The sequence below is a fragment of the Zingiber officinale genome, chromosome 5A (assembly GCF_018446385.1).
Source record: "Zingiber officinale cultivar Zhangliang chromosome 5A, Zo_v1.1, whole genome shotgun sequence".
Taxonomy (NCBI): Eukaryota; Viridiplantae; Streptophyta; class Magnoliopsida; order Zingiberales; family Zingiberaceae; genus Zingiber; species Zingiber officinale.
The window spans coordinates 8,874,103-8,886,436 of NC_055994.1; positions in this window are offsets into that span (position 1 = coordinate 8,874,103).

Consider the following 12,334-nt stretch of genomic DNA (forward strand, 5'->3'; position numbering starts at 1 on the left):
TGGAATATTGGTGGACTCCGGAAGAAGGCCCTTCGACTTCAGATAAGTCATAGTGGCTGTAATGGCCAAGTCGAAAGCTGAGTACATCCGCTCGCAAATTTTCTCCGAGAACTCGGGCGATCGGATATGGCTTTGTCGTGAAGCGGCAACTTGGCTCGGCTCGGCATCCTGGTATTCTTTGAAGGTTGCTTGGGAGCTTGATCTTTTCTCCTTGCTGCATCTTCCCTCCATTTAAAAAATCCACTCGGATGATTTTCCAAATACTGTGCGCCGTTATCGTCTTCGGAACATATCAGTATTCACCGGCTCAACACAGAAATAATCATTGACAAGTCGAGTGTGTCCAGCTACACGATCTTTGTTAATTGTTCTTCTTCTTTGTGTACTGCCTTGATAATCTTGCACGAATTCAGCTACTCTAAATTGATTGCGTACTACCATCATAAATAACGCCTCACCCATCTCAACAGAAGGCCGCGTTGTGTCGGCGGAAATATTATGACAAACTTGACAAGCTTACTTCACTAGAATTTTCGTCGTTACTTGGAGAGTTGATCGATCCATTTCTCTCTAAAGTATTGGTAGACAATGAGTATGAAAATAATGTAATAGATGAAAGAAAGGATCGTATATATAGAGAGAAATTGATCGTTACCCAACGTTAAATGGTCGAACGTTGAGTGGGCTGAACGTTGTGTTGTCGAACGTTACCTTTGATCAGACGGAGTCCGGTCGGACGAAATGGTCTCGGGCACAGGCGCCTTGCCTTTAGCAGCCACGGCGGCCCGGTCGGAGGGTCGGACCGCGGAGGTAGCCGATCGCAGCGGAGTCTCTACCCGACGCCTCTTTTGCAGTGGTTGTTCTTCCCGAACGGACCCTTCCTCGGGCCCCGTTGGTTCCCTGGAGGGGGTTGCTCCGCTCGCCACCTGCTGTTGAGAGGCCCGAGCGTCCGATTCGGCCTGGGTGTCGCTCTCTCCTTCGTGAGAACCAACCGGCTGAATACCCAGCGCCTCCATTTCCTTGGTCGCCGCGGCCTCCAGCGCCGCTGCTTTTCTCTTTAGAACGCCGGCCATCACCGAGTCCATAACGATGTGAAGCTGGTCGGAAGAGGAGTCCGTATAGGACTCAGCCCAAAAATGTACATCACTCCCTCGTGAAGAAGTTTGTTGATGTCGAGCCGCAGACCGGCTAGTACATTTACGGCGTGAAGATAATCCGGTCGGGTCTTGAATTTCTTTAACTCGGGAGTAGGAGGTAGACTGACCTGCCACTGGGTCGGAAAGTTTGGCTGACTGGGCATGCGGATGTAGAAATAATAGTCCTTCCAATGTTTATTGGAAGTGGGTAGTTTATTGAAGAAGACCAGACCGGGCCGAGCTTGGAACATAAAGGTGCCCGGCTCGGCTTGCTTAGGGTAATAGAAGTAAAAGAAGACCTCCGGTCGGAGGGGAATGTTATGAATCTTAAACAAAACGACAACACCGCAGAGGAGACGGAAGGTATTTGGTACTAAACTTCCGAGCGGCACGCCAAAATAATTACAAACGTCTACTATAAAAGGATGCACGGGGAACCGTAGACCGGCGGTAAATTGGTCGCGGAAGACACAGAAACCGCCGCGCGGCGGTCGGTGTGGCCGAGCGGCGGGACCAGCTAGGCGAACTTCGAAATCCTCGTGAATTTCAAAATTGTCAGCCAAAATATCAAAATTCCGTTGTTCGAAACGGGACCGCATGGTGGTATACCATGGGCCTAGGGATTGTTCTTCGGGATGAGAAGAACTGGCCATGATCCGGACAGAAGAAAGCAAAAAGGAAGTTTCAAAGACGAAGAAAAGGAGTTTTAAAGTCTGGAACTAGGGGAAGAAATGCGAATTAGATACCGAAAAGGAAGAAGGAAAGATCTAAAAGCTTACTGAGATGAGAGGGATCGAAGAAAGGCGCCGAAGAGCGCCAAAGGGCAGAAACAAGATTGTCGGAACTCCGAAGCGCAGAGGGCAACAGTAGAGGTAATGGAGGCAAGTGAAGGTGAGAAGGAAGTGTTAAGAATTTATAGGGTGAGGGCCGGGCGGCCTCCACCGTCGGATCCAGGTTACAGGAATCGAAGCATGCATCTAGCCGTTTATTTCGAATTGCTTCGATCACATCAAAACATCATGCCACCGCCTCCGTACTCTGATGGCGTTGCTCCACGTGGCAGTCAATCATTCGGAGCATTTAATGAAGGTATGATCAACCTTGATGTCGAAGATTGGCGCAGAACGTGAGGAGATCCGGTGAAGGCCATCCTTGATTCATTCAAGGATATCTCTACGGCGGAGTATTAGCATGGAGGAGCGGTTCGGCTAGACTCATAGTCCATCGGTCGGACTATTCGCCTCCTTCGACTAGACTTGAAGGGGAGGCAAGTGATCCGGTAGTAAGAGCGGGCCCCCCCTCTTGCAAAGCCAACGCCAAGTGGAAGTCATCAGAGCAGCCGTCCATCCGGGTAGAGTGTGGTCCGACCGGACGGACGACCGTAGACGGCCGGTCCGACTGGACTACCGGTCAGCCGATGGAATCGAATACCCGGATGGGTCCGCCGGCTCGCACTTATGGTGGGAGGCACCCTGTCAAATCGGGGTTCCGACGCTCGTTAAAAGGTCATGGACCGAGCTGACCTTTTTAAAGCACCCCTGTTTATTAGTCTCCACAAAGCACAAGTAAACCACCGCGGATGTCCGGTCGGATGTTGAGGGATCTGTCCGCTTGGACGACAAGTTTGGAGTAAAGGAAAAGGCCAGAGGATTTCTTTCTCTGACAACCGGTAGGTTTCACGTGCGTGCCATGCTCCAAATCTTGTGACAGGGGATTCAACTGTCCCATCGAGGGCATGCTTTGACTGTAGCGATATGAGTCAGGTAAGCTTTCTGACAGTCGCATACCTAGGAAAGGACAGAGGACACGTATGCACATCGGTACGCGTGCCCAAACCCTTCACAGCTCTATATAAAGAACCTCAGGTTTCGCCGGAGGTAAGAGGGGCTACGTATTCTGAGACTTTGGGGAGCCACCTTGTTCATCGTAATTTACCTGACTTGAGCGTCGGAGGGTCGCCGCCGGGAACCCCCTTCCCGGCTCGACTTCTGTGCAGGTTAGCCGGAGCATCGCGCCACCCGTGGGAGATCTACATCAGCGAGCCGGAGAGCGCCACGTGCCCAGCGTCTGTTGACTTCTAGTTCGGACAGGATCATCTACATTTGTGATAAATGTAGTTGTTCAATTAATTTATACTGTAGATAACATAGTATGTGGTGCCACATGCAGAAGATGATGTTATCAGTACCTTATAAATTATAAACAGTAGCTCACGACCAAAATGGAAAGGAACAAACCATTAGAAGGTCGTAGTGTAATTAGGTATCAGTTTATCTTGACTGTATAATTACACTAGTACACTTAGAGTGTATTGAGTAGGACCATTTGAGGTCGTTTCTTTTATACTGACTTTATAAAGAAACAAAGACCTCGGTTATTATGGAAGTGTGTGCTCTTAATCCTAATATAATAACAAGCACATATATTTGATATTTATTTCTTTAATTTATCAATGGGTGAGATTTAGTTCGATGAATCAATAAGCCCGATAAGTTGGGAAATGACATCACTTATAGTGTGTGTTGTTGATTATAGAAGGAAACTGTGTCCTAGAGATACTAGGTTGATAATGTCCTCAAGAGGAGCTCATAAGGATTGTCATGTTAAACCCTGCAGGTGGACCTAGTCTGACATGATGATAAGGTTGAGTGGTACTACTCTTGGACTAAGATATTAATTAAATGAGTTGTCAGTAACTCACTTAATTAGTGGACATTCGATATCTTAAACACAGGGAGACTAACACACTCATAATAAGAAGGAGCCCAAAAATGTAATTTGGGATTGGTGCGGTAGTTCAATAATAGTTCTCTAGTGGAATGAATTATTATTGATAAAATTAAGTTGTGTGTTCGGGGCAAACACGGGATGCTTAATTTTATCGGGAGACCAAAACCAATTCCTCCTCTCGGTCCCTATCGTAGACTCTTATTTATAGAGTACTATACCCACCTATACCCACCTTCTATACCCACCTAAAGGGGGTCGGCCAAGCTAGCTTGGCCTAAGCATGGTTTAAGGTGGCGGCCCTAGCTTGAACCCAAGCTAGAGGGGCCGGCCAAATTAAATTAAAAAAGAATTTTTATTTTTATTATGTGGAAGATATAATTTATTAAAGAGAATTAAAATTAAATTATCTCTCTTGTAAAAGATCTACAAAAGATTAAAGAAAGAGATTATATCTCTTTCCTTATTTGTAGATTGGTGAGATATTTTATTTTCTCTTTAAAAATTATTCACATGTTGTAAAATTAAAATTATGGAAATTTCTTTTTATCAACCATGAAGAGATTTTGAAGAGAAATTTTAATTTTAAAATTTCCGGAAACAAATTAGGAAGTTTTAATTGTTGATTGAAACTTGTCTAATTTGATTTCATGATGTGGTCGAATTTAATTGGGGAAATTTTATTTTATTTTTCTCAATTAAATCATGTCAAGGAAATTAAGGAAATTTTATTGTAATTAAATTTCCTAATTTGCTTAGGTCAAGGAATATAAAAGAAGGGGTGAGGGTGCCTTCATGAGACACAACCTCTATTATTTCTCTCCCTCTTTTGTTCCTTGGTGTGACCGGCCATCATCCTCTCCCTCTCTTCCTCTTGTGGTGGCCGAACCTCTCTCTCCCCTTGGAGCTCTTGTGGTGGCCGGATACTACTTGGAGAAGAAGAAGAAGAAGGAGAGAAAGCTAGCATCTCTTGGAGCTTGGTTGGTGTTTTGATCTTCTTCCTTGGTGAAGCTTCCTTATTGTTGGCCGAACCTAGCTAGGAGGAGAAGAAGGTGGTTGGTGGTTTCTCATCTCGGAAGATCGTTGTCCACACAACGTCCGAGGTTAGAAGAGGAATACGATAGAAGATCAAGAGGTTTTTCTAGAAGGTATAACTAGTAATTTTTTCCTTTCCGCATCATGCTAGTTATTTATGGAAATAATACCAAATACAAGAGGCTTACGTTCTAGTATTTCGAATATGTTTTTCGAAGTTGTGTTCTTTTATTTTTTTCCCCTTGTGATTTGATTATTCTTTTTGGTTAACCTAAAGTTATTTTAGGAAATTAAATATTAGATTTCTATAAAAGGTTTTGTCTAGTCGGTGGTGGTTGCTCCCATATCCAAGAAGGCCATGTGCCTTGCCACGTCAGTACTGGGAACCAATTATGGAAATTAATATTTAATGGAATTAATAACTTAAGGTGACTTGGGTCGAATGTGTTAAGTTCCGCAGGAGATCCAAGTCAAAACCTAAAAGAACAAATAGATTAAGTTTTGGATCAAACGTGTTAAGTTCCGCAGGTGATCCAAAATTTAATTTAAAAGAACACATGGTAGCTAGGAAAAGGTTCGGACCTTTGTACAAAATATTTGTACAGTGGAACCTCTAGGTTTTCCGAGTAGCAACCAACAGACGGTGCATCCACCACTATGAAGTTGGTGGTCCTGGTTCTTCTCAACGGCTCTTCTCCCAACGAGATGGCCAATCGGACCTGTCCGAGCGACAATACTTCGTTGTCCGTGAACCCGCAGAGCGAGGTTGTCATGGGCAGCAACTCCTCTCGATCAATTTACAACTGATCGAACGCCTTCTTAAAAATGATGTTCACTGAACTCCCTGTATCAACAAAAGTTCAGTGAATAGTATAGTTAGCGATTACCGCTCGAATGATCAGCATATCATCGTGAGGGATCTCCACTCTCTCCGAGTTTTTGGGGTCGAAGTTGATCTCAGGCCCTTCGACCTTCTCCATGTTGCATCCCACGGTGTGGATTTTCAGCCGTCGAGCGTGCAACTTCCTGGCTCTGTTAGAGTCGCCGTTGGTTGACCCACCGAAGATCATGCTCATTTCTCCTTGGGTGGCGTTGTTTCTGTTTTCTTCCTCCCGAACGGAAGGTCTATTTCGCTCAGCCGAGCTTCGGGAAGGATCAATGTTATCCTTCTGCCGGTGCTGATGGTGCCGCTCGGGCAGCCTTCTCTCATCTCATAGCCCGATAGATCACTGTCCCTGCCACCAATCGAGAGTTGGGGATCGGCGCCGGTATCCTCTTGGCGTCGGTCAGTTGTCGATCGACGTCAGATTATAACAGTCGTGCGTGTTATGCGTCGCCGACTAGTGAAAGGAGCAGAACATTGACGTCTATATCTTGCCCTTTGTCATCTTCTGCCGACTGAAGGCCACATTCTGCACGGCATGTGTCCTGACCTCTTAGTGTGGACGCGCTCCCTCCGCTCTCGATCCCTTGGGCGGTTGGTGGCTGTTCGATTGTCACCGCTCGGGTGTTGGCGCTGGCTCGACTGACGCTTCTTTCTTTCTTGCTACTTGGGCTTCTTTCACGTTTATGTATTCATTGGCCTTCCTGAGCAGGTGGTCGAAGTCCCTGGACCGTTTTCTGATGACCGAGAGGAAGAATTCTCCCTCGATGAGCTCCTGTGTGAAGGTGTTCATCATCGTCTCAGATGAGACCGAAGGGATGTCCATGGCCACTCGATTGAAGCGTTGGATGTAGACTCGGAGTGCTTCCTTCAAGCCTTGCTTCAAAGAGAAAAGGCTTACGCTCGTCTTCTGATAGCGTCGACTGCTGGCAAAATAATGCAGAAATGCAGCCCGAAAGTCCTTAGCTTGAAGCTGCGTATGGATCCGTTCGACAGTCTTCTGAACCATCGTTGCGTCGATCTGGAGAAGGTAGTGAGAAAGACTTGGCACTTTACCCCGTCGGTGTACTGATGCAAGGTGGCTTCGTTATTAAACTTGTTCAGATGATCATCAATCGGTCGTTCCGTAGTATTCCCTGATCGCCAATGGAATATAGTGTCTGGGTAGAGGAGCACTCAAGATCTCCTGAGAGAATTGTAGGTTGATCCGTTCAGATGAAGAGTGGCTTCTGGGTGTCTTGCATTTTTGCACCTCCCGAACGGGAGCGTCATTCGAGGATGACCCGCACTCCTAGTTCACCTGAGCTATCTCTAAGGGGGTTTGGAATAGAGTATGATGGAAGGGGATGGGCGCGGGTGGAGCTTCCCCATGCGTGCCGATCGGGCCTCTGTTCTACTCCCAGATGGAAATTTGCTCTGGTCGGTCCATATAGGTCGCTCGGCCTCCTGCTGCCGACGTCGCCAGCTACTGTGCTTGCCGGTCGGCTAAAGCCTGCTGTTGTTGCTGCTCGACCATCTTCGCCGCTCGGGCTTGCACAAGCATATCGAGCTCATCCTTAGTGAGCATCATAGTAGTGAGTCGTCCAACATCCTCCATCTCCTCAGCTCGGATGCAGGTTATGATCCCACAAATGGCGCCAAATATGATCCTGTCCGAAAGTCGAAGGACAGAATGCTGGAGATGTGACGCTCCTGCTGACAGCTTGTAGACTTCGCTTCGACCTACAACACAGATTACGTCAGTGCCGAGGCAGGGAAGGGGTCCCCGGCGTTGGCCCTCCGGCACTCAAGTTAGTCACCGGTGATGTAGAAAGTGGAGCAATAAGAAGAATGAACAGTAGCAACAACAGTGTATTGCGCATACCTTTGTCGATGCTTGGATCCCCTTTTATATAGAGCTCTTGTAGCACGCGTGCACACTTCCCAAGGAATGCACGCTTCTCAAATCTTTCCTTGAAAAGACTTGTCGGGTAAAGTGTCCCTGACATAGTACCTTAACAGGTCGAGCATATCTCTGAAGTGACAGTGGAAGCTTCCGCCTTACGATCTTCTGTTTGACCATGCCGCCTGTCAGCGACACTAACTCCCAAAAGGATGTCGAGAGATTGCACTGTGGATCCGTCATCAATCTGAGCAGGCATGCCGCTCAGCCTGTACTTAACAGACCAGGTACACCCGTCTACTCGGCTAGCACTCCACCGCACTTGTGTCTTATCCGCTCGACCGATATCCCCGTTGTGCATATCCCAAATCTTGCCGCTCGACACGGGTTCTGCATATCTCTGACGCCCCTCTTTATTGAGCGTCGGTTGTTCGGCGTATTGCCGAGTCAGAGGTGATGTCGGATCTGGCGCACTTTCTCCTAGTCGGATAACATGATGGTCCGACCGGCCTATGACATCTGAGCGTTAATTACCTTGATCTTGACCTCCACCGTTACATAATATCCTCAGCAAGGTGGGCCTCTCCTTATCACCGCATCATATACCTTTCTTTTTCTCCTTTTTTTTTTGTCTGCTCGGCTTATATACTGCTATCGTCTGTAGGACTGGGTGGAAAGCCTGGTCATGTGCCATAGGCTTGCTTATCTGGAGCATGCAATCCAGCAGCTTCGCGCTCCAAGCGGCCAGTCATATGCTTTTCAGGCACAACTGGAGCAGATGAACGCTGAGATGGCTTAGTTAAGAGTCGATCTAAATAAGAGCTCTGAGCAGCTTGAAGCGGAGAAGGGCAAGAGCACCGAGCAAGAAACACAACAAGCTCGGCTTAATAAACGAGCCACCTCCTTTAAAGCATGGATCCACTTGGCCAACATCAGGAAGCTCCGAGCTATAGAAGACGTGGAAATAAAACATAAGGAGTTTTGGGTATTGGCTTAGAACATGAAGGACGTGGAAACCTCGCTGAATGCCGAGTGAGAGGGCAGGTTGGCCGATCAGTCTACAACGAAGGCCCAACTTGATGCCAAGGATAAGGAGCTGGCTTAGTTGAAGGTGTAGCTGTAGGCATCTCGAATGACCCTCGAAACTTATCAAGACGGGGAGTCTGAGCGATTTGAGGTCATGAAACGGGCATATCTCCGATCAGACACTTTCAACGACAAGGTCACCGATCGGGAACTCCTGCGATACTGTGAAGCTTCTCCGACAACTTGCGGCTCAAGTTCTTTTCAATTGTTGTCGGTATTTCTTTTAAGAGTTCTTGTATTTACCTTTGTAATCCTTTTTGCGAACTACTAGTGAATTGCCCAACGAAAGCACTCGACGAGTGCAGGCCTTGGAGTAGGAGTCGACAAGGCTCCAAACCAAGTAAAATTGGTATTGTTAGCATTGTGCCTTTTATTTTTTTCCACTGCGTACTCAACTTGATTTTGCTATGAATTTTCGTTCGCTATTCACCCCCCCCTCTAGCGAATTCTACAATCCAACAGCTACCTCTCGCGTGGTCAAGCCAGGCCCATAATCCTCTAAGGATTTCCTAGTTTGTGACTTCCGCCTATCCGTTGCTTTGAGGGTAGGCCACAGAGGTGAAGACCTGTTGAATGTCGTAACCTTCGCACCATTCCCTAAGCCTCCGACCGGCAATCTGCCTCCCGTTGTCCGAGACGAGTCGGCGGGGGATGCCGAATCGACATAGGATATTTTGCCAGATAAATTTGATTACCATCTGTTCACTTATTTTAGCCAGCGGCTCGACCCCCACCCGCTTTGAGAAGTAATCCACCGCGACGAGTAGGAATCTTCGCTGAGCGATCGCCATGGGGAACGACCTAATGATACCCATGCCCCATTAGTCGAACGGGCAAGACACCGTGGACGCCTTCAGCTCCTCGGTCGACCAATGCAAGATGTTGTGATACTTTTGGCAAGACATACAGGTGACTACTATCCGAGCGGCATCCTCTTGGAGGGTGGGCCAAAAATATCCAGCCAGGAGAATCTTTCGAGCTAGTGAACGACAGCCCGGATGACCTCCACAGGAGCCTTGGTGCACTTCTTGAAAGATGTACTCTGAGTCCTCTGGGCTCACGCATTTGAATAGGGCCTGGAGAATGCTCTCTTATATAGCCGATTCCCGACCAAGGTGAACCGTCTGACCCTCTTTCTCAATAACCGTGTGTCTTCCTAATCAGCAGGTACAACACTCGATCAAAGGAATTCCACCAATGTCATCCTCTTGTCGCTCGGGAAAGCTATCCCTTCCATCCTGTCGATATGCACTGCTAATGAAACTTGCTCGATCGGCTGCTCTATCACGATCAGTGACAATGAACTTGCTAACTTCGCCAACTCATCTGCCGCTTGATTTTTCGATCAGGAGATCTTTTGTATAATAACCTCCTAGAAGTTTACTCTTAGCTTCTCGAAAACTTCTGTATACAATTTGAGTCGAGAGTTGGTTATCTCAAATGCCCCCAATAGCTGCTGAGCGGCCAATTGAGAGTCTAAGTGAATGAGGACTTTTGTAGTTCCAACGTGCCACATGGCTTGTAGGCTGGTTATCAAGGTTTCATATTCGGCTTCATTGTTTGTGGCCCGATAATCAAGCTAAACGAAAATTTGCATCCGATCCTCTCGCGGTGAAATTAATAATATGTCGATCCCGCTGCCTTGCCGGATGGATGAACCATTGACATATATTCTCCAAGATGCTTCCGGCTCGGCGCTCTACACCTTAGTGACAAAATCTACCAAGGCCTGAGCTTTGATCGCTGTTTGGGGCTGATATTGAATATCGAACTCGGTTAGTTCGGTTGTCTATTCGATTAGCCGTCTGAACACCTCTGGGTTGAGGAGGACTCTTCCCAGGGTGCTGTTGGTCATCACGATGATCGAATGTATGAGGAAGTATGGGCGGAGTCTCTGAGCAGCAAGTACCAAAGCGTAAGCTAACTTTTCAAGACTAGTGTAGTGGGACTCTACATCTTTTAATATATGACTTAGAAAATGTTAGGATCGTTAGCTGGTTAGAGGGAGGGGTGAATAGCCCCTGTACAAAACAATTCAAAAATACTTTCCTCGCCTTATAACCTAAACAAACACTTGCATGCATAATAATAAAAGATAAACTGAAAAGAAGAGGCTAACAGATTTACTTGGTTACAATTGGGGAGGTTGTTAATCCAAGAAAGTTAAATCGCACTAAGTATCTCCTTTAGGCGGAGAAGCCTCTTACAGCAATAAACGCTTAGAAAAATGAAGCTAAACAAAACAAAAAGTGTCTACAAGTGTTGTTGTACTATTTCTTGTTGTTGTAAATCTTCTAGACCAAGACAGCATTTATAGTCTTGGTCGGGACGCCTAGAAAGGTTCTAAGGGCTTAAAAGAGGATAAAATTTTATCCCCTTTTCAACGGATCATGGTCAAATGCGATTCGGATAAAACTCCATTCCGGGTGCCTGGACCCTTAAAGTCAATAGCGTTGACTTTTTCGGTCCGGGCCATCTACTCGCCTCGGTCTGGGTCTTCCGCTCCAGCTCTGCTTATTTAGGTGATCTCGACCATCCGGAATATGACCCACCCGAATCCAACTTCTAGCCTTCTCGAGCAGGCTTCCACTCCGACTTCTCGTCCCTAGAAATCGTCGTGTGCTTCCTTCTCGTCCGCCGACGTACTCATCAGCAGCTCTTCGTCCCTCGGACTCACCGAGCCCGTCGGCTCTCTCTTGTGTCGACCTTCTCGCTAGCTGCATCTCTTGCTCCTCAAGAAATCTTCCACTCCAGCTTCTAGTCCCTCGGAAACCCCGCACGCTCTCTTCTCGTCAGCTGGTGTACTCTTCCGCAACGCCTCGTCCCTCAGACGCACCGAGCCCGTTGTCTCTCTCCCGTGTCATCTTTCTCGCTAGCTGCGTCTTCCGCTCGACTTCCTGTGCTCCTAAGCTCCTGCACACTTAGACACAGGGTTAAACACAACAGGACTTAACTTAACTTGTTTGATCACATCAAAACAACCTTTTTGATGTGAGCAACCCAAGTTAAGTTAGGGTAAACTAACATAAAGTAATATAAAGTAAAAACATTAAATTTTACAATAAAGTGTAAAAAATATTAAAGCTACCTAAAGCTACCTCCCTCTAGACTTAATATTCCCTTCTTCCCATTTGATCACATAAAAAATGGGGTATCACAACAAGTCTAAGGGTAAAATTTATAAAAATTTGGTAAAGCGAAGTATATTCATTTGAAAGACTTAAGATAGAAACCACTTTTATAAAAAAAAAAAAATCTAGTTTTGGCAACTTTAAAAAAAAAATTCTAGACAAAGCCTTTTAGAGAAATTAAATATTTAATTTTTTCTCTGAAAGCCCTAAGTCTAAAATTTTATTAAAGAAAAATTAAGTTATGCATGATTTTGAAATCCAAAATAGATTCCTTCCTATAGGATCAACCAAGGATTTCTTAGCAATATATTTCTTTGAAATTCTTCTTATTTGTCCCTTATGGTATTTAAAATACCAATTTAATCCACAAAATTTTTTAATATATTGATTATCTGAGCATGCATGATTTTTTAAAATATTTACTTGTATTTTCAAATTATCATTTTCCAATATC